Genomic DNA, 23,906 nt, shown 5'->3' with positions numbered 1-23,906 from the left:
CTTGCACGCGCGCCTTGCGCCTCGCGCCTTGCGCGTGCAAGACCCCAGTCATGTTGCCATACTGTAGCAACGTGCATGATACATTAATTTTAAGAAGTACTTTTCCCCCCCATTTCTACAGTTTCTTTGGCCACAGTTAGCCTAATAATAATGGATTGCACCTGTGCAGCTGACTTGTGGAACCTCGGAATATACCATTTTGTCAAGATGGGGAGAATACAAGTGTGGAGAATATAATTATAATACCTTGTTAAAATTACCATTTTGTTAAAGTTTGCATTTGTAGTTATTTTACTGTAATTTAACAACATAATAACCAGAACAGATAGACACAGAGACATTCATGGATTTATATTTAAACATAACTTTTATTTTCCCCCCTGGACCCAGGGTATGGCAGCTGCATACCCCTGCTAACCAGGTTAGACCCGTTACACGCCTAAACGTCGTTTTACCTTTCAAGCTGGCAACGTTTTTTAACGTGAAAATGTCATGTCAGGATTATTGTGACTAAAGAAATTGCGATTTACGATATTATCGCCATAATCAAAATAGCCCCAACATTATCCTGGGGTGGAACATTTGGCAAAAAAAATAGCAGATCTACAAGGTCACAAAGTGCCGCGTTGTGAGCTTGTAGATCGGCTATTTTCCAGGAAGAAATCCCAAATACAAAGGGAATACATAATTGCTCATAACATCCACACCAGGGGGTCTAATGAAGTACTGTCAACCTCATAGACTCATGAAAACCAGAAAAAGTACAAAACTATGGCACCGTCTCTTAAAGCAAATAAAATATTTAGGGTGTTTTTATATTTTCATATTTTAAATTGTAATTAGATAATTAGATAAAAGAAAAGAGGAGAGTTTTCATTTACTTAGTTCTATCGTTTTAGCACGTTTAGCGATTTAGATTTCAGTGCGTACAAGTGGCTAATATGTATTTTTAGACACAATAAGCCGGTGATTTCTTTAGTACTATCTACAGTAACACTACCAGTAAGACTCCCTAATCGGGAGATAAGCAACCGTCAGGGCACAGTATACAGATCCATATTGATGATCGAGCTCCTAGCCCGAGTGACGGCATTTTATGTGAGCTGCAGTGGAGGGGGTCCTCCACTGGGGGCGTCACCACTTTTGCATCCGTTCTGGAGCACAAGGAGTGGGTGGTCCCCGGGAATTCCCCGTGAGCAGCCCCGTTGGGGTGGTCATTTGGTCATTTTTGCACATTTGGTCATTTTTTACACTTGGGGGTCCCCCAGGGAGCTGGGGGTCCCTGGAACTCCGGGGGTCCTTGGAAGTTGTAGTTTGGCATGTAAGGAGTGTGTGTGCAAAATGTGGCATGGATGGGGGCAACGGTTGTGGAGATATGAGCAGGGCAAAAGTGTGACATGTGACGTGTGACACCTGGGGGTCCCCCAGGGACCTGGGGGTCCCTGGAGCTGCGGGGGTCCTTGGAGGTTGTAGTTTGGCAGGTAAGGAGTGTGTGTGCAAAATTTGGCATGGATGGGGGCAACGGTTGTGGAGATATGAGCAGGGCAAAAGTGTGACTGACTGACTGACTCACTCACTCAGGGACGGACAGCCGGTGGAGGTTTTGGTAGTAAATGCGACCTACTAGCCCCAATAAGTCACATCTGCCCATGAAAGATAGTGGTGCATCTCGGGAATGGTCTTATTGTGTGTAAAAAGACATATTTAGCTAGCCTGGGTGCCAGCCTGTTCGCTCCGTTCCGCGAACTGTTTTGTCTCTCCTTATCACAGTCTGGAAATGACTCCGTTTACTCGCATTACTGAACGTCCGTTGTGACGTAGCGAGGACGTTGCTGATTGGGTGTTGTTCCAACGAATCAGAGTAGGATTAGGGCAGCTACGTCATCAGCCAGCCAATACAGACTGGTGTATTTGTCCCGCCCCGCACCACAGACCAATCGGAAGCTGCGGTGGCTGGAAAGTAGGGGTGCAGGGAAAAAAATATTTGAATTCGAATCGTGTTTCTAACATGGTAAGATTCAGAATCGATTCTCATTTTCCATAAATCCATTTTTGTATTAAATATTATTTATTAGACATTATGATTTTTATTATGATTTGTTATTACGATCATTTATTAGATATTATGTTGTGTTTGTACAAGTTAACCCTACCAGTGCCAGCCCCTAGATGGCGCCAAAGAATGCCAGGCTTTCTCCCATAGGCGAGCGCATTAGCATCCGGGGACTCACGTTGCAGTGACGCGCGTGCTCACGTTCGTGCACGTCATGGAAAGGTCCCGGATGATAATGCTAACAGAATAGCTATTCCCATTTTGTCATTTTAAAGTTATACCATGTAACTTTTTTTATAAAACAAATCTTAAAATTGTCCTAACTGTTAAATCGCTAAAGTTTTAGAACCCCCACTCTGTTATTTTCAGCTTCTGAAGCCTTCTCTTTATATGTTTTCTATGAGTTGTGAGGGGGGGAGAATTTCCCGGCAAAATGATGTCATCTCCCACATGATACACTACCGGCCAATCACAGCGCCGATCATACACCACCGGCCAATCACAGCGAGTCTTGCTGTCTCTAAAGGAAGTAGCTTCCCTCAGCAACTGTGTTTACATTGGTGAAGGAATCTTGCTTGCTACTCCCTCAATCCTGGTCTAAAAATGATGGGAGACGGCTCTACGGAATCGTATCGGCGAGGCGGAGGTGCTCGCGACGGCCGCGGGGGTCCGCGGACCACCGGAAGCGGCCGAAAAAAGCAATACCGCTACTGACCACTAGTTGAGCAGCTTCCACAGTACAGCTTTAAAGATAATTTTTCGGCGATTTCGCCGTAAATAAACCTCGCGCCACATCCCTAAAAACACAATCCAGAGATATGGGCCTCCAAAGATGTGGTTTTTCATTGGATTCGGCGGCGATTCGCGGCTACGTTCGCGGCTCACGGCCGGCATGGCTTCCCCAGGATTTGGACCACTGGATTTTAAATTTAGGCTCAGGCTTCAGAAGGCCTCGGATCATTTTATTCATTTCATTAAAAATCCCGAACATGTTCGGGATAGGCACACTGGACTACGTTCCGGAAGCGGCGCTGAACATTCGGTGAACATTGGGGGTCTCAAAAATGTATTTTAAACCATTTTTAATGGAATATATCGTCGGACCATGTAAAATGGCTAGCTGGCTAGCGTAGGACGAGCCAGGACCACCCACGACTCTACAAGCAGCCAGAGATGGGAAAAGTACTCGCATTCAGTACTTAAGTAAAAGTAAAAGTACTTGTGAAAAAAACGACTTTGGTAAAATTAAAAGTACTCAATTCAAATAGTTACTCAAGTAAAAAGTAAAACATACAGGCTTTGAAAAGTACTTTGAAAGTAAAAGTATTTTTACCGTATGTTTCTGTGCAAAGCCAATAGAATTTGAGGGATATTAAACATAAAAGATCCCCACCAAACACGTCTTAAAACTGGCCCAGGATTGGTTTCCTAACTATGATGTGAAATCTAAATACAGCAAATGTTTTCTACCTTTTTAGACTGAGTACCACTTGTATACAAAATATATAGGCCTATACATATCCCACGATCCCAAAAAATTGTAGTCAGTAACGTAATCCGATTACTGCAATTTAAAAAGTAACTACCAGTTACTTTCAGTTACTTTATTTATGATGACTGTTAACAGTTTTATCATAAAATATCTAATTTGAAAGATTCACATACTGGATAACACAATAGTCCACTTGTACACATACTGTAATTCACACAAACTACTGCATGTTCAGAAAATAGAATAGGTTAGATCAGGTTCTCAACCTTATTTTTTTACCAGTACCACTCAGAAAATATTTGTCTCTCCAAGTACCACCATATGATGTTAAAATACAAATACAGTAGCGTACACCTTCCCCATCCTATTCATAGACAGGCACAGTAGGCCTACACACAGAAGGCAAAAGTATTCCTACAAACAAAATAAAGAAAAACGACTTAATAGCTTTATATCCAAATGACTGGTACTTTCTAAGCAATGGCCAAATGTATAATGTACATATACTGTACTGTAGGCATATATAAGAAATAGATGTATTGTTGATTTCAAGCATTCACTTGTGACGTCGGCCGCCTCTCAATGCAAACGACCAACCTCTGTCACTGACATAGTCTACTCTTAAAGGAGTAGTTCACCCCCAAAATGACTTTTTTTCTATTGATTACTCATGCCATGGAGAGTAGAGTTCAATAATATTTTTTGGTTTTTGTCACATTCCTAAGACAAAAATTTAATTAGAGTAAATTTACCCCCATTGATTCCGGATGGTGACCCGTTTCGAAACGGGTCACCATCCGGAATGAATGGGGGTAAATTTATTGTTATCACATTTTTGTCTTAGGAATGTGACAAAAAACTAAAAATATTATTGAACTCTACTCTCCATGGCATGAGTAATCAATAGAAAAAAAGTCATTTTGGGGGTGAACTACTCCTTTAACGACCAGCATCCGTTCTCCCATCAAAAAATAAATAAAATCATGTTTTACTCATAACAATCCATAGCCAGCCTCGATACAAGACTGTTTTGATCCAAGGCTAAACAAGCGAAGCACCAGCGCCCACCAAGTTACACCACCTTTTCAAGTCAAGGACCCCCAAAATGACACTTATTAGCCCATGGACCACCATGCATCACTGCTCTAGCAGTGATTCTCAACCATTTTAATTCCAAGGACCCCCAGTTTGACATGCATTAGGCTACGGAACCCCATTTATTGGGTAGAATCAATGTTAATTTAACTCAGACCCATAAGGGTCCATTTGGTTCCTAACTATCATTTAGCTGGGGACCCCCTGGGTTGGAATTCCCTCAAGGACGCCTGTAGGTCCCCGGACCCCGCTTTGAGAACCAATGGCTTAAACAAGCCACTTTATAAGGACTGCCTTTTGCTTACCTTTGTAGAAACAGCGTGTGTATATATATCTCCAGTCCTTCTGTGTGCAGTTTTCCTTTCAGATTGTAAATATTCCATAAATCGCCACTGAACCTATTTGTTGGTGTTAAACTTATCAGTGCTACCATTGTAATCAAAGGCAGATACAGCGTTCCTAAATCAGATTATTAGCTTTTATTTCCCAACAGAAACTTAATAAATGACCACTGTTTTCATCCAACTTCCTCTCCACGTTGAGAGTAAAAACAAACAGCCGCAGCCGGGCACAGTATCCCATCCAATCACAGAGAGGGATGCGGAAAATAAAAGTCATTGATTGGCTGTAAGACGTTACATGCGGAAATGGTGTCAGCAGACCATAGCAGACTCACAAATTCACAATGCGTCGCGGTTAGCCCCGCTGTGAGCTTGTAGATCTGCTATTTTAGATGTGCAACACCGTCTTATGACTGAACATAGCATAACATGCTGGCGTTCGCTTACGTCAATGCATACTGGTATTTCTACTTGAGTATTGTATTGTTTCGTCTCATCTGCCGCGCAGCGGCGCAACATTAATTCAAAACCAAAGTAGTGAGCCTGTTTTAAAAATGTAGCGAAGTAAAAGTACAGATACTTGTGTTAAAATGTAACGGATAAAAGTAAAAAGTACTCTGAAAAATAAATACTCAGTAAAGTACAAAGTACTGAAAAATGTACTTCGTTACAGTAACGAAGTATTTGTACTTCGTTACTTCCCATCTCTGCAAGCAGCTCAGGGTAAGTCAATTAATAAAAAAAAAATTGTTTTGGATTGAACATATCCCGAACATGTTCGGGATAGGCACAGAATGAGTTAAAAGAATGTGTGCAAGCATGAATAAAACGGACATGTTTTTACATTATTGCAATAAGTTGATAAAACCTTTACAATTATAAAAGCTACGTAAATGTACTCTGCTTTATGCGAAGCCACTTCCGGTCTGCGGCGAGTTCAAAAGACCAGTCGGAAGCCACGGCTGTGTGAATCCCGCTTCTATGTCCCACCTCCAGTTGGAGATCGTAGGATTTCCAGACTGTGATGCGGAGAGACAAAACAGATCGCGGAACGGAGCGAATAGGCTGGCAACCAGCGTGCCCCCACGTGCCCCCACCCACTGAAATCAAAATCATTAGAATCTCTAAATCGATAGAAAGGAGACATTTTAACACTCATCTTTTATTTTTCTTTAATTACAATCTAAAATATGAACCCTTGTTGTAAAAAAAAAAAGCTGTCCTTTAAGTACAGTACACTCATAATAATCGTATCGTGGAGATTTAATTTATGGTGATATCGTCCTCCGTCATGCACTGGGATCAATTCACCTTTTATTTGCCGAGCTGCATATCCGGTAGCATTTAAACCCTCTATAGTTGGTAAAAGGTACTTATAATGTATGTAATATATGTTTTTCACTCTCTACCAAATCTCTTTGCCAAAAAATAGCCGATCTACAAGCTCACAATCCACATCGCGTTACAACGCATTGTGAGCTTGTAGATCGGCAATCTTTTGGCAAATGTTCCACCCCAGGATAATGGAAGTCAGATATTTTGATTATCGCGATAATATCGTAAATCGCGTTTTATTTGGTCACAAAAATCTGTGATATGAAATTTTCATATCGTCCCATCGCCAACACTGTACAGCAGGGGTTCCCAACCTTTTTGTCTCAGTGCACCCCATGAATATGTTTTTGATCCGAGGCACCCCTACATTATAATTTTCACTCCCAGCACTTCATATTTATAGCATATCGTCGTTGTCGGGTGGAAACCTTGTATGTCCAAAACCGTTCGTTTTGTATTTATCATCTGTAAAATGTACTAAACTAGTGAAAACAGCAGATATGTGTGCGTGTGGATCGGCTGTTTTCTCTAGTTTTGTGAGACAGTCTTGTATGATGAAGCAGGGCTTTGCTTTACCAAAAGACGTACACATTTGAAACTTGGAGGTACGAGGTTTCTGCCCGACAGTGGCGATATTTTAGTGATTATGTTGCGAGGAAAACGTTGAGATAACAGCCATTTTGGTTAGAACTGACTGAAAATAACTTTGTACTTAGGGTGTAAAATGATACTAAATATTTTTGAGTCCAAGTGGCCAAATAAATTCCAAATATTATCAAATGATCTCGCGGCACCCCTGGACTGCCGTCACGGCACCCCAGGGTGCCCCGTCACCCACTTTGAAAACCCCTGCTGTACAGATAGCGGCTGTTCTAACGGCGTCTGCCAGAGAGGATCTCCTGGACAGAGAGGACAGGGAATGTTCCTCTGGTCTGATGGACGCTACGGTGCACCTGATGTCCTACACACTGGACTTCACCATGAAGACACAGGTAGGTCTGTCTGTCTGTCTGTCTGTCTGTCTGTCTGTCTGTCTGTCTGTCTGTCTGTCTACCTGCTGTCTGTCTGTCTGTCTGTCTGTCTGTCTGTCTGTCTGTCTGTCTGTCTGTCTGTCTGTCTGTCTGTCCTACACACTGGACTTCACCATGAATACACAGGTAGGTTTGTCTGTCTGTCCTACACTTACTTAAAGGAGTAGTTCACCACTTTTCAACCTGTCTTCATATAATGGGTCCTCACTAATGTTCATAATAAAATAGAACAATTTTTTTCTATTCAGTCTGGGTCTCATAGGAGAGCTGTCAAATCCTTCCTACCGGTGACATCATCGTTTGACCAAAAACAAAATTAATAATATTTTTGAAAAAAAATATATAGATTTTTATTATCACGAGAACAATGGCTTTAACATTGCAACTTTTTCAGGAATAGAAAAGCCTGCAGTTTCTATTAGCTTGCATTTCCCATTGATGATGTCACCGGTAGGAAGGATTTGACCCACCCACAGCTCTCCTATGAGACCCAAACTGAGTAGAAAAAAATTGTGATATTTTATCATGAACATTAGTGAGGACCTATTATATGAAGATAGGTTGAAAAGTGGTGGAGTGCCCCTTTAAGTACATTTACTTAAGTACTGTACTGTGGGCATTAGGGGCGTGTTCTCTCCTCCGCGTCATCAGCGCCCACACCCTAGGTGGGGTTGACGAAAGGGCCTTCCTGTGTAGAGTTTTCATGTTCTCCCTGTGTCTCCTAGGGTTGATACCCTCACAAAAACATGCACGTAATCCTGGTCTCTATACTGCCTCCCCCTAGCCAGCCGGGGCACCTGATGGAGGGGAAAGGAACTGGTTGGAATAACGTGTTCCTTCCACTCGCCACGTCCATACCGGGGAAATCCCCCCGTCAGGTGAAAAGAAACAACTTGGACTCCTCATGCATAGAAGGAAGCATGAGGTCAGTCCGTTGTCTCCCCAGGCGTGGCAGAGGGAGAGCAGAGCCCAGGATTACACAGGCAATTGGCACTGGGTGAAAAAATGGATTACAAAATCGTGGGATAAAAATTATAAAAAAAATAAAAAATAAATAAAACATACTTGAGTATTTCCAGTTTTCAGTACTTTTACTTCTACTCCACTACATCTCAGAGGCAAATATTGTACTTTTACTCCACTACAATTATAACTTAATTATAACAGAGTATTTCTATATTGCAGTATTGATAATTTTACTTAAAGGGGGCGGGACACCGGCCGAAGTTTAACATTATGATACAGTAGGTCACGTGGTCTTTCTTCAAACAGTCTGAAAAGGAGGCGGGGCCGTATCAGTTATTAGTGAATGTATACTTCGTCCGTCGTGCGGTGCCGCGCACAACGTTGATGTGTTGTTGTTAGCTGGTAGCGCCGCACCGCACGGCTATTTTCAAGAGCTATTGTGTGTGTGCACTGTACATACACACGCACGCACACACACACACACACACACACACACACACACACACACACACACACACACACACACACACACACACACACACACACACACACACACAGGCTACCACAGACTTCAGTCCTCCGGAGCTCCGGTGAAGACTGGAGCACTTTTTAGCAGAGATGGCTGCTAAAAAGTGGTCCGCAGCTCCGGTGAAGCACTGGACTGGAGCACTTTTTAGCAGAGATGGCTGCTAAAAAGTGGTCTGTGCTGCGGAGGACCCTCGTTCTAATCTCTGACACCTTTTTGTTAGAAGACTTGTACCCTGTACGCGTTTAGGGGGGATTCTATAGCAGATTATATAAATTTTTTACCCCTAGAACTGCTTGTTTTAAAATTCGTTTTATGAATTGTCGCATTTTCTCCTCGCACAGTTCTGTTGGGGTTGTTTCACTAGATAATACTCAGCGCTCAACTCCGCCCCCTCCCGTCATATTACCCAATCAAATTAATTTAATTCAGTTACTGTACAGAAAGTACTACTTTCAGTACAGTAACTACAATAAATTAATTTGATTGGGTAATTTAACATGGGGGTACATGACATCATTAAAAACATTGGCTAATTTGATAGCCATAATTAGCTGTTTTGGCCGTGTCATGCCCACTTTAAAGCTATACTGTGTAAGATTCTCAACTAGTGGTCAGTAGCCCTATAGCAAACCGCGGTCGCGTTCGCGTCTTTCGCCCGTTTTTCGTACCTTCACACCCCCGCGTCTGCCTCCACAACGCCGAGAGCTATCTTTGGAGGGGTCCCTGGTTCCTGTGCGTTCAGGCATTCCGGAGAAACGGACTACTTCACCCTGCCTGGTAGGCGAGATTACCTTTTGAGTAAAGAGACACACGGGCGACTACAAATATGGCGACCCCACTTCAAGATGCGCTGTGATTGGCCGGTAGTGTACCATGTGTGCATGATCGGCGATGTGATTGGGCAACGTATACACAACGTATACAGATGATGCAGATTACGTCAATTTTGCGCGAAATCCGGTCCACGGCCAGGATCATAGAAAACATATAAAGAGAAGGCTTCAGAAGCTGAAAATAACGGAGTGGGTGTTCTAAAACTTTAGCGATTTAACAGTTAGGACAATTTTAAGATTTGTTTTATAAAAAAAGTTACATGGTACAACTTTAAGTAAAACATCTGAGTACTTTTTCCACCACTGCAGGTAGGTCTGTCCTACTGTCTAGACTTCCAAACGCATCCAGGTTCACCATTATGACTTTGAACTTGACGTTTAATTGTCACACAAATTATAGCAATTAACAATTTCTGATCGCAGGTAATCGCAATTATTTTGCATAAACCTCATAATTGTGAAAATAGCCAATCTACAAGCTCACAACGAGTCGCATCGCATCGCGACCTGTTGTGAGCTTGTAGATCGGCTATTTTCACTAGCAATGTTATTTTTTTAAGTATAAAATGGTCAAATATGTCATATGTGTAATTTCTTTGTATATTTAAGTTATGGGTCATGATTGCCATGTGCAACTTCAAAGCCTAAAAGCCAAACAGAAATGTAATTGTCAACGACAGATACACAATTAAATCGTTAATCGCAATTATTTGGGTGACAATGAATTGTCATGTAAAATGTCATAATTGTGACAGCACCAGTAATAACAGTGAAATTGCCCTTCCACAGGTCCCCGAGTGCAGGTTCTTCCTCTCCGTCAGTAAGATGGCCACCGTAGCGGCGGGGCCGCCTAAGCCCCGCCCCCCTCCCTGCACCACCCTGTTCTCCGTCAGACAGCAGATCTACAAGACCTGGAGGCTGCTGGAGAGCCGGCGGCACAGCGCCCCCGGTGGCGGCCCTCAGAACAGCCAGCAGCGGGTGCAGTGTGGCTTCGACTTGTCCCACCTGCTGGGGGCCTGGGATAAGGACGCTCTGAGAAACGTACAGGTAGAACCGCACGTTACGCTTATTACCTGAAGGTAGGAAGTCACCTAAATGGGAGAGGACCTGTGATGTTCTGCCGTACTTTTTATTTATGTTTCATCTATTAGTTTGGTCATTAAGGTCCACAGAATGAGAGGGCTTCTCTGCCGGAAACATCGCGAAAAAAAGTTATGGCCATTTGTATATTCACTGTCCCATTGACTCCACTAGAAATATAAAAAAAAGAAAAAAAATGTCTGCTTTAAGTAGCATGTGAGGGGTCAGAACTTTCATGTTTTGCATGAAAAACATTCCGTCACATTTTTGGGGTGCTGAATTTCAGCCCAAGGAATGTTTTTCATGCGAAACAAATGCTTCTAATGGATTCAGAATCACGAAGAACCCCTAGTTTGACTCCTCACATGCTACTTAAAGAAGACTTATATATTTCTAGTGGAGTCAATGGGACAGTGAATATACAAACGGCCATAACTGTTTTTTGCGATGTTTCCAGCAGAGCAGGCCTCTCATTCTGTGGACCTTAACCCTTTCCAAGCCACGGGGAGCCTCTTAATATTAAAACCGTTTTATACCGGACATCTGAGCAAGGGTGTCGCAGCCGCGCCGTCTTTTACCGTACTGGGTCATTAAAACCGAAATAAATGATTTTTATCCGAAAATCGTCTAACCTTCCCTAGTCACCACTCGTCCATCGATAGCGCATGGCTCGTCTGACATGAAGCAGAAGTGACGTCAGGTCCATTCCTTCCAGAGGCATCCCAGCAGCCGTTCATTTTCTGTTTATACGTTAGTGCTAGTATAGCAGGAGTGCTGCGGGCTATGCGAGCGAAAACGCTCATATCTACTCTTGAGTCATCCGTGGATTATTTGAGCCGACATTTACGTGAACGGATCGCGCACGCGAAATGCATAGGCGGCGGGTGAGCCAAACGTTTGGCGAGGCTGCACCCCGCCTTTTTACTCAGAAAAATAACAGGAAATAGGTGTAACAGAGGCAGCGCGATGACGGTCAGGCAGATTGACGTTCATTTGGACTGAGACTGACTGTCAGTCGGAGGCTGACGGCCGGGCCGGCGGGCCCCCGCGGCTCATATATTATATAATTTGCAAAATACCCAGCGTAGCATTTGGGAAGGCACAGCCTACCCTGGCCTTATTGACCCGCCGCCTATGGCGAAATGCACAGGGATAAGATGCGTCGGCCGAAACCCCCACTCTAAGCCAATGCAGATTGAAGAATTTCACTGGGAACTGTGGTGAGTATACAACGGAGATCGCGGTATGGTAATGGGGGATAAAGACCACGTGATATAGCGCTGGATGTCTGGTAAAATGAATGCGGTTCAGATCATAATATAATAATAGATATTTCACGGCTAATTTACCAACAACCATTCTATTTCGGCTGGCGAAGTGTTAATGACCAGACTAATGAATGAAACGGAAATAAAAAGTGTGGCAGAACATCACAGGTCCTCTCCCATTTTGGTGACTGGTTCCCCGGCTATATAGAGGGTATGCGCGTGACATCATCATCATACCCGGAAGTTATGCGGGAAAAAAAGACCAAAATGCCATTCACTTTATGCATGCACATACCCTCTATTATATTGATAGTAATCAATGCTATATAGGGCAGTGGTTCTCAAACAGTGGTACGGGGACCACCAGTGGTCCTTGAGGGGGTTCCAGGTGGGCCCCAGCTAAATGAGTCGGTAACCAAATGGACCCTTGTAGATCTTTAACTCGTACGGGTCCATTTGGTTTCATTTTACGCTCTCAAAAGTTAAATTATTGTTAAATATCTGCATTGATTTACGAGAAGTCTACTCAATTAGAGAATGTAGAAGAATTGATATTTTGGTCTACATTTGCCTGTTATCTCTCCTATTGGTACCAACATCAATACAGGGTGGAATTGTGGACAGAATCTTTAAATATTAACCCATTTAAGACGGGTACACATTATTGTGTATCATTATTTTATGCTTTAACTATTGAAAAATAGCGGATATACAAGCTCACAGCGTGGCACCGAGTGCTGCGCTGCGATCTTGTAGATCTACTATTCTAGAAAAATCGTGAAAATTAGAATTTTGACCCGATTCTATAAGTGTCTTTTTTTGTTGTTGAAAAACCTATGTTTCTATGTCAGCAATCTGGCCAGCCATCGTCAAAGAAAAGGTCCTTTTCACTTAACTGGAGCTCAGTTAGTCTGTTCTTGAGAGACTACTGTGTCAGTGGTTCTCAAACTTTTTCATGTGAAGGACCCACAAAATGATATGTATTTGGCCACGGACCCCCATCTCAAAATATCTAGTTCCAGGGACCCCCCAGAAGCAAAATTTGAGTTACAAACGTTCGCTTTGAAAATACATATATTCAAAGATTTGCACACCTTTTCACGACTTTTTCAAAAATAGCAGATCTACAAGCTCGCAGCGCGGCACTCGGTGCCGCGCTGTGAGCTTGTAGATCTGCTATTTTTCACTGGTTAAAGCATTCAATAATTCTAGGCCTAAATGGGTCTGGGAGGCTAAAATAACAACCACCCCTGTGTGTTTGTACTCAGGCAGACGTTGTGAGAGCACTGCAGACCTCCTCGCGCGACCCGCCCACCTCCTGGGAAGCCCACAGAGTCGCACGGAAGTCTGAGGAGACTTTCCACGTCCCTGTGTGTCACCTTCTGCTCCCCCCGGAGGAACCGCCACAAGGGGGCAGCGAGACACCCAGTGGAGGAATCCTCAGTCGCCCCTGCCTGGCTCCCCTGTCCACTTCTACAACTTCTGGAAGTACAGCAGGGCCTTTCTATGGGTACGGCTGAGACATGGATTTATTAGTGATTAATCTATAGATTATATGTCAGATTCATTGAACAATCTAGAAGTGCAGTTAGGGGTGGGCAATATGGAAAAATACAATATCACGATATTTTCACAAGCTGTATCACGATACACAATTTTATCACGATTCTTTTTCATTTTTCAAGTTACTTGACAAAAACTAGACTCTCTGGGTTCCTTTTGGGAGGTCTAAATTGAACTTTACAAGTATATAACTCTGACAGTATACAAATGAAACCAAATGGACCCGCATTTGGTTTCATTTGTATACTGTCAGAGTTATGGGGAGACCTTGACATTTTGAGAACTACTGATTTAGACCAAAATGCAAGTTTAATTGAATTCTGCAATGAATCTCTGTATTAACGATTCAACAGGATTTTGTACAAGGCTCCCTCATTGTATCACGATATACCTGTATACGATACCTCTGAAAAGGCATATCGTGGAGACATTGTATCGTCTCAACGATAATTATCACCATATCACCCACCCCTAAGTGCAGTAAAGGAAAAACCAATCTGGCTCATCATAAAAAAAGGAAAAAGAAAGGAAACAAAAATGTATATGGAGATAAAGAAATTGATAAAGGAATACAATTCAAGAATCAGAAATATGTTACAAGAGTATACAAGTTTACCTGCTAGAGAATGATAATGGAAGAACGTAGGTGAAATGTCCATACAATTTCAGCCGTAGCAGATTGAAAACAACTCAAAGACTAAAACAAAGTATAAGTAAGGAAAAAAATAAAAAATGATAATAATAATGAAGACTATGTTTTGCTGTATTTAGCCAGGATATTTTTTTAAAATTGTAAAATGTTTTTACTGTGTTTAATTTCTTAATTCTGTCAAACTGTTCCAGATCTTTACTCCACAGACTGAGTCCGTTCCCTCACAACAGGAACGGCTGTTCTCAGATCTGTTCTAAGATCTCCACACACCCTCTCCCACTGTCAGGTCAAGAAAACATGCAGGTAAGGCCCTTCACCGTCATTACATCAGGGGTCTTCAACGTTTTCAGGCCAAGGTCCCCTTAACTGAGAGAGAGAGATGAATCAGGGACCCCCACAACCTGTTCATAGATTCCATATTGTTGCGACCGTCAGGTCGCATTTACTATCAAAACCTCCACCGCCTGTCTGTCTGTCCGTCAGTCAGTCAGTCCGTCAGTCTGTCACGTCACGTCACGTCACACTTTTGCCCTGCTCATATCTCCGCAACCGTTGCCCCGATCCATGCCAAATTTTGCATACACACTCCTTGCCTGCCAAACCACATCCTCCACCCATCAATTCTCACATGACCCTCTTCTAGCGCCACCATGAGGACGATTATTCCAAAATACATTTATGGACACTGCTCCTACAATTTTTGCCCTAAAATCGCGCAAATCGGGACACAGGGACACTCATGTCATCAACATGGATCTGTCCCATTTAGCGCCACCTTCTGGACGATTTTTTAAAACACATTGTTGGTCACTGCTCCTACACCAAAATCACGCAAATCGGTACACAGTATGTCTACACTCATGTCATCAACGTGGATCTGTCCCATTTAGCGCCACCTTCTGGACGATGTTTTCAAACACATTTTTGGACACTGCTCCTACAGATTTGGCCCTATAATCACGCAAATCGGTACACAGTATGTCTACACTCATGTCATCAACATTGATCTGTCCCATTTGGCGCCACCATCAGGCCGATTTTTTCAAACACATTTTTGGACACTGCTCCTACAGATTTTGCCCTTAAATCAGGCAAATCGGTACACAGTATGTCTACACTGATCTCAACAACATGGATCTGTCCCATATAGCGCCACCATCAGGCCGATTTTTTCAAACACATTTTTGGACACTTCTCCTACACATTTTGCCCTAAAATCACGCTGCGACCTGACGGTCGCTTATCTCCCGATTAGGGAGTCTTACTGGTTTCATTGTTTGACAGCACAATCATCAGTGTATTTTGGATTCATGTCAATTTGTGTTTTCAGATATTTAACCACTTGAATGTTAATATTTAATAAACTTGACCTTTCACTCTGTACATAGTCTGCTCTCTTTCCACCAAAGCTCTTTGCCGAAAATAGCCGATCTACAAGCTCACAACGCCTCGCAGTAGATCTGCTATTTTTGGCTAAAGTTCTATATGGACACTAGGGTTCAAGTGGTGAAACTGTACCTTCTAAAACGGCTAGTTCCAACGGCTAGTTCCTTGATTCTGATTGGCTGGTTTCCCTTTAATTGCTGTGGTATATGAGACTATAATCCACAATTTGAATCAGTTTATATCAAACCCAGGTGCGTTATTTCTTTCCACAGTGTTCCACAGTTAGTGCACCAATTATCTGCACCTGTGTTGTTGGCAAAAAAATCTGGGAACTACTTTCTTGTAGCTGGGAACTACTTTCTTGCAGACCTTGTAGTGAATTATTAGTGAAATAGAACAGTTTTAATTGGTACATGTCTATGATTTTTCATGTTGCCATATTGTAACCGTTTTAGAAAAGCAATAAGCCACGCGAGGCTTGTGGTTACCTGTATTTTATAACTGACCACCACGCCTGTCAGCTGTTATAAAATACCAGGTAACCACATGCCTTGCGTGGCTTATTGCTTCATTGTCCTATGCAAACCTCTAAGGCCGCACTCACACAGATGCATGAGACATCTTCTCCGTATCGTCTGAGAATGAAGGGTCCAATGCATTGTCCATAGACCATATTCACACCGCGGCCATCTTGGATCACATGACTTCCTGGGATAGCAGCCTGCATTACAAACCATTGTGAACAATGGAGCGATGGTCCCAAAATATGAGTTCTATTCAAAAACAATTTTTTTACCAAATTGACAAATGGGCAGATGACAACATCAACATCCCCAAAATGATTAAATAGAAGGATATATCCACAATATTCATGGTAGTTAGGTTGCAGTGTTACTCTGTACAACGACTTGTACAGTATGCAGACTAGTGCTTGCTCTGCCATCATATAGTTAATTTTACTGTATCGTGATTTTTGCATATTAATCAGAAACAATCTAACAACAAATAGTTAATATGATGGTGGAGCAAGCACTGCACATATAACAAGTCTTTGTACACAGTAAGGTTGCAACCTAACTACCATGAATATTGTGGATATACCCTTCTATTTAATCATTTTGGGGATGCTGATGTTATCATCTGCCCATTTGTCATTTGGTAAAAAGAAATTGGTTGAATAGAACTCATATTTTGGGACCATCGCTCCATTGTTCACAATGGTTTGTAATGCAGGTTGCTATCCCAGGAAGTCATGTGATCCAAGATGGCTGCAGTGTGAATATGGTCTATGGAAGGTTTTTTTTTTTTTTCCGTTGCCGTATCTCTTGCTCAACCAAAGGCTGTCTTTTGGCCAAGAGACACGGCAATGACAAAAAACCAAACAACCTTTCATTGACAATGCATAGGACTTTCCCCTCCCCCACTCACTCTCAGACTACACGGACACAATAGCTGTCGCAAGTGTGTGTAGCGCGCCTAATAAAGTCTTCAATAAAAACTAGGGCTGGGATGCGATTAAAAATGTTAATCTAATTAATTACAGGCTCTGTGATTAATTAATCGCAATTAATCGCATTTTAATCGCACATCGATATTTGACCTGAGAATAATTTTTTTCAAGTAAAACACATTTTGTTGAGTGAATCAACAAGTGACTTTTTTAAAACTAAATTTCGCATCCACTGGGCCAAGCAAAGCGCTCTGATCGGCTACTTCTCCCTTTGCGTTTGTTGTCTCTTCTTGGTTGGTGCATCGCTATGATCGGTATGCCCGAAACTGAAGGTTCTGTGGTGCAAAAACTAAGTGCGATTAAAATGCGTTAATTTTTTTAATCGCGTTAATCTTCTGTAATTAATTAATCGCAATTAATCAGTTAAAGTCCCAGCCTTAATAAAAACTAAACTAAATAAAACATGTTTTTTTCCAGCCCTGTGTGGCGGTGGAGTCGTTAACGGGGACACACCAGGAGGAGGTGCAAGGGAGGAAACGGAAGAGGAAGCTTCATCACTGCAACGCAGACGCATCTCCTTCCTGTGAGGAGGAAGAGGAAGAGGAGGTCCACGCCTCCCACAGGAGCAGGCACGTGCACACATAGACATCAAAGGGGGCTTGAGCCCCTGCCCTTTTATCCTCTTGTAAAAAGTGCCCTCTCCAGACTATGAATGCAGTTTTCACTATGGTGAAAGAAATGCAAATGCCCCTCTTTCCATGCCATACCTGAAGGCAGCATTCAATAGAATTGCCTTGTCCTGAACTTGAATGCAGCATCTTATGTTGAAAGAATTGCCCTCTCTGTGTAGAAATAAGTGTACTGTACGTGTATCTCCAGTATTGCCTTTTTATGCTTAGTTTAGTGTGGCATCAAGTACTGAAAATAGCCGACCTCCAATCTCACAAAGACGCGTTGTGAGCTTGGAGATCGGCTATTTTCAATATTTTCACCAAAAGGCCCCTTTTCCAAATTTCAGCCCCTGCCTCTCTAACATTCTCTGTACGTCCCTGCACAGGAGGAGGAGTCTTCCCTCATGGCTGTTTGACAGGCAGCAGGAGGAGGAGGGGTCAGGAGGAGTTGCTGACCCAGAGCAGACCCAGCCCACGGCGGAGGCCGCCGAGTCCACCGCTCACCACGTTCACCACGACGGCACGCCGTTCCAGTACGCTTATGAACCCGGACCGAGACAACAGCTGCTACTGGACCTGAGCAGGTTTATGGTCCCAGACAGCTTGCTGCAGTGGGCCACCCGCTACCTGAAGACTGATGGATGAACAGGGACTGGGAGTGGGACTGAGTTACTAGGGCCCTAGTCTGGGATCACTTCACTTTTTGGGGTTGTAACCGGTCTGGAGCGGAAACCACAACACGTCATGTTGTAGTCCTCAAAGGACTACAATTTGCCGGAAAGATCAAACTGGATTCAGTTTTAACCCAAAATATTCCCCTGTGCTCAAGGACATACTTTTAGGGCCTACCTAATAAACTCCTTGATGCGGAGTAGTTTTGCTTTTGAAAAATGTGTTTGGTGGTATATGCATATTTTAGTCCAACTGTTAGCGACTGGCAAGACTACACTAGGCTACTCGAGCATTTTTGCGACCGTCAGGGACCAGTTTACTATGAAAACCTCCACCGGCCGTCCGTCCGTCCGTCCGTCACACCTTTGTGACCATCAACAAACGTCACACCTTTGTTGATGTTTAAATCGAAGAGTCTTGGTCAAATACTTCTGTTGGTTTCTGCACTGATCATTTATACAATTCAGCTGTGTTTGCTCGTGTCATCATGATGAGGTCATAAATCAGCCATGCCCAAATATAGATTTTACGGGTTTACATGCTTACTCAGTTATTCGTTATGTGAAAGTCCTATGACGTCTATGATATCTGACATCATCATACATACATTCCCTTTTATGCCCATAAATGGAGATCCCCTCTGTAGAACCAGCCACTGACATCACTGTAATGTCAGGGGAACCAAATCCCTTTTATGCCCATATATGGAGATCCCTGTGATGCCAGGGGAACCAAATCCCTTTTATGCCCATATATGGAGATATGGAGATCCCCGTGTTGCCAGGGTAACCAAATCCATTTTATGCCCATATATGGAGATCCCTGTGATGCCAGGGGAACCAAATCCCTTTTACGCCCATATATGGAGATCCCTTATGTCATCAATATTAAGCCCATATCTGTGAATATCTTTGGGTACCAGATGTCTCCATATATGGTTAAATGGTCCGATATACATCACTGGCCAGAAGACCAAGAAATGGTGCAACCTCGCCCTTTGCTTTTCTCCCTATAGGCATCTTACTGGTAGGTAGTTTAATGAGGAATGCAGTATGGTGGTAGGTAGGTAGTTATGGCCTTTGATGTAAGATTTTCACTTTCTAGGATAACTATATTTGCTATTCCCAGATGATGCCCTTTTAGGGTACCCCTCATGCCCATATATGGAGATCCCCAGGCTTTACTAATTAACATTAGTTTTATGCCCATATATGGAGATCATTGTCCCAATGTCATCAGATATATGGGCATAAATGGACACAGGCAAACTAGATGGGCTGTATGGATATCCAGATGTGTGATGTAAGTGTTTTATTCCAAATGTGGCACCCCACAGACATATTTCCAGAAACAAAATCCCTTTCATGCCCATATATGGAGATTTCTGATGTCTTCAATCCCAGGCCCTGTAAAAAACATGGTTGCTATGGTATGAGCAACTTATGTCTCCATATATGGAGATTCAACTTCAATGAGTAACCATGGCAAACTGTCAACTGCCCGTATGTCTTGATAATTGGTAAAACAAACTTTTGGCCTATTTGTGGAGATAAGCGACCAACGGTCGCTTATCTCCCGATTAGGGAGTCTTACTGGTAATAAGGATTGGGGAAACAAACGGGGGGAACCAAATCAAAGCGACGCCGCTTCTTCTAGTGGTTTCCGCGTTGTGCGGAAACCAAACGGCCTGTTGTGAACGAACACCAGGCTTTCCCCCAGAAAGCCTGGTAAGCGAGGTTACTAGGGCCCAAGGAGGAGGAGCCTTAATTATTTTTATACTTTAACTATTGAAAAATAGCAGATATACAAGCTTGTAGATCTGCTATTTTTGAAAATGTGTGCAAATCTTTGAATCTATGTATTTTTTTTCAGCGGACATTTGTAACTCAAATGTTGCTTCTGGGGGGGTCCCTGGAACTAAGTATTTTGAGATGGGGGTCCGTGGCCAAATATATATCATTTTGGGAGTCCTTCACATGAAAGCGTTTGAGCACCACTGACATAGAAACATAGGTTTTTCAAAAAACCTTAGAAGAATTCAAAGACTTGCACAAATTTTCACGGCACTCAGTGCCGTGCTGTGAGCTTGTATATCTGCTATTTTTCAATAGTTAAAGCACAAAATAATGTGTAATAATTAGGGCTGACCAAAAAAAAAAATTATATTCAAAGCTTCGTTCGATGGCACGGGATTCGAACTTGCCGCGGCCGTTTGTCCTTTGGGGGGCCCGCGTGCCTTAGCTTGTGCCTCGCTCCACTCCAGCATGATGGCGTCGCCTCCCCCGCACACACGTGTTAACATTAACAACAGGTCGACAACAACAAGAGCAAGCATGAAGCCATCAGTATGGTCGCCGATAATATATATATAAAAAAAAAAAAAAGGCAGCGCATTGTCACAGATAAAGCCCCAGGCACCAATGTCTGAGTAACATCATCACCCATGCAACTATGCGATGCGGTCACACATTTCTGTGTCCCGACACCAATGTCGGTGTAACATCCATGCATGCTGTTGCTGTCCTCCACACGCTGACAGAGACACAAGCTTGTTCTGGTTTGTATCTGCCATTTTTGCCACTTTTGTTTTGCTATTATTTAATTGGAATCCTGAAAAGTAATTAACAGCCTCCCTCCCAAGAAAGCACGTTGACATTTGTTGAGTGTACCATCTTATCCACTGAGATCCAAAAAAACGAAAACATTCCAAACAGAATAAGTGTGCGCGAGAGAGGAGCATTTGTGAGGGGTTGCACACAGAGGGAAAGGGTTTATATTGCTTTGGAAAGGACATACTGTATATAAATAGTTATAGCTATATCTATATTAAATAGTGAGTGACAATGCTGCCGTGACCAGCTGCGCACAGGGCAGCGTGAGAACAAATGAGAGAAAGAGAGAGTGAGAGAAAAAGAGACTCCACGTACAGTAAGTGCGTGCGTTGTCCTCAGCAGGGTTAACTACGTTCTCTACATATTCACATCTTGCTTAAGTGTAGATATGTGCTCTATGTCTGGTTTGTTGCGGGAGAGTGCAGGATTTTGTGGGGTCCGCTGCCTTTATTTTGACCACCTGCTCCCGCCCGCAGGGATTAATATGGTTTATCATAATAAAATAAATAGCAGATCTACTGTACAAGCTCGGTTCGATTCAAGGGATTAACAACAACATTTTAAGTTTTAATAATCGTGAAATGTAATTTTCATATCGCCCCATCCCTAGATCCAGCCGTGTCTTGGGAATTTATGACAACCACACATTATTTGTAATATTATATTAAATATATATTTAACAATATCTCTACATTGCGTGCGCTCATTTCTCAATACAGAGGGGGATTTTAAAACCCTAAAATAAATATTTTTTAAACACTTTCAATATGTGGCATCCCTATTTTGTGCAAGTCATTGAGCGAAGATTTGTCAATTGATTAATGCATTTATTTTTCCTACAATCTTTCCAAAAAAGCTAAAATAATCGATCTACAAAGCTCACAAGGTTGTCATGAATGCCACTTGTTGTGAGCTTGTAGATCAGCTAATCTATCTATGAATATACAGGCCTTGGACACAATATGTTTGAAAACCACTGAGGATGTCATTGAGGTCATGAATAAAGCGACACCAACTCTTTATTTTTTATGAATAAAATGTCATTTTGTTCAGTCTGCATAGCAGGGGTTCCCAAACTTTTTTGTCTCAGGGCACCCCATAAATATATATATTTTTTTAATCCGAGGCACCCGTACATTATAATTTTCACTCCCAGCACCTTATTCGTAGCATATCGTCGTTGTCGGGTGGAAACCTTGTATGTCCAAAACGGTTAGTTTTTTATTTAGCATTTATAAAATGTACTAAACTAGTGAAAACAGCAGATCTACAAGCACACAGCGCTTCTCATCGCGAGGCGTTGTGTGCTTGTAGATCTGCTGTTTTCACTAGTTGTGTGCGACAGTCTTGTATGATGAAACAGGGCTTTACTTGACCAAAAGACGTACACATTTGAAACTTGGAGATACAAGGTTTCTGCCCGACAGTGACGATATTTTAGTGATTATGTTGCGAGGAAAACTTTGAGATAATAGACATTTTCGTTAGAACTGACTGAAAATAACTTTGTGCTTAGAGTTTAAAATGATACTAAATATTTTTCTCGCGGCACCCCTGGACTGCCATCACAGCACCCCAGGGTGCCCCATCACCCACTTTGAAAACCCCTGCTGTATAGGTAGAGTATGTTAAATAGATTATAACTCATAGAATAGGGGTGGTTGTATTTTGTCCCCCTGCTCTAGACTTCTATTGATACATGTAGATCGTGTCATGTCTCACCTAGACAAAGGATCAGGCACGTGCACACATAGACATCAAAGGGGGCTTGAGCCCCTGCCCTTTTATCCATCTATAAAAAGTGCCCTCTCCAGAACATGAATGCATTTTTTCTATGGTGAAAGAAATGCAAACTCCCTCTTTCCATGCCATACCTTAAAGGAGTAGTTCACCCCCAAAATGACATTTTTTTCCCTATTGACTAGTCATGCCATGGAGATTTGAGTTCAATAATTCTTTTTTGTATTTGTCGCATTCCTAAGACAAAAAATTGATTATAGTACATTAACCCCCATTGATTCCGGATGGGGACCCGAATGCATGTGTGTTCTCATCCGGAGTCAATGGGGGTACATTTATTGAAGGCAAATTATAGTTTTAGGAATGCGACAAAAAACTAAAAAATATTATTGAACTCAAGTCTCCATGGCCTGAGTAATCAATAGAAAAGAGTCATTTTGGGGGTGAACTCCTTTGAGGCAGCATTCTGGGTCAACATGTGAGCTTGGAGGTCTGCTATTTTCTATATTTTGACCAAAAGGCAGTTTTAGAACTTTTAGCCCCTGCCTCTCTAACATTCTCTGCACGTCCCTGCACAGGATCTGACGCCAAGTTTGACCACATGGTCGAGATTCAGTTTATCCCCTGAGCAAGCAGGCACGCTCTATTAGCTCAATGGTAAAAACATTTCAGCACTTTCACTGGAAACTGGGTTCAAACACGGGTAGAAGAGGAAAGATATATAGTGCAGCTTTAAATAACAAAAGATTAATAGTAAAACACACACACACACACACACACACACACACACACACATACACATGTTAGGGCATTAACAAAAAAGTCGACAAGTCGACTTCATTACACAAGTCGACTCCCACGAGAGAAAGTCGAAGTTGAAAAAATAAATACTTTTTATTGTGAAAATAGCAGATCTAGATCGGCTATTTTCACAATTTACGCCTCTAGGCTATGTATTTGACAATTTGGACAATGTTTAATTTGCCATTTTAGAGGTATTAAAAAGTCCTTAAAATGTCACTTTAGAAATGTGAAGCTACCCTCTATATACTTAAACTTTATGTTGGTGTGTTTACAGTTGAGTGAGAAAACAATGTTTCACATTAAGTTAATCATCTGGGGACCCCCCAAAATAAT

This window comes from Nannobrachium achirus (genome assembly GCF_963921795.1).
Source record: "Nannobrachium achirus genome assembly, chromosome: 14".
Taxonomy (NCBI): Eukaryota; Metazoa; Chordata; class Actinopteri; order Myctophiformes; family Myctophidae; genus Nannobrachium; species Nannobrachium achirus.
The sequence above is the reverse complement of the archived record's forward strand: the minus strand, read 5'-3'. Positions refer to the sequence as shown.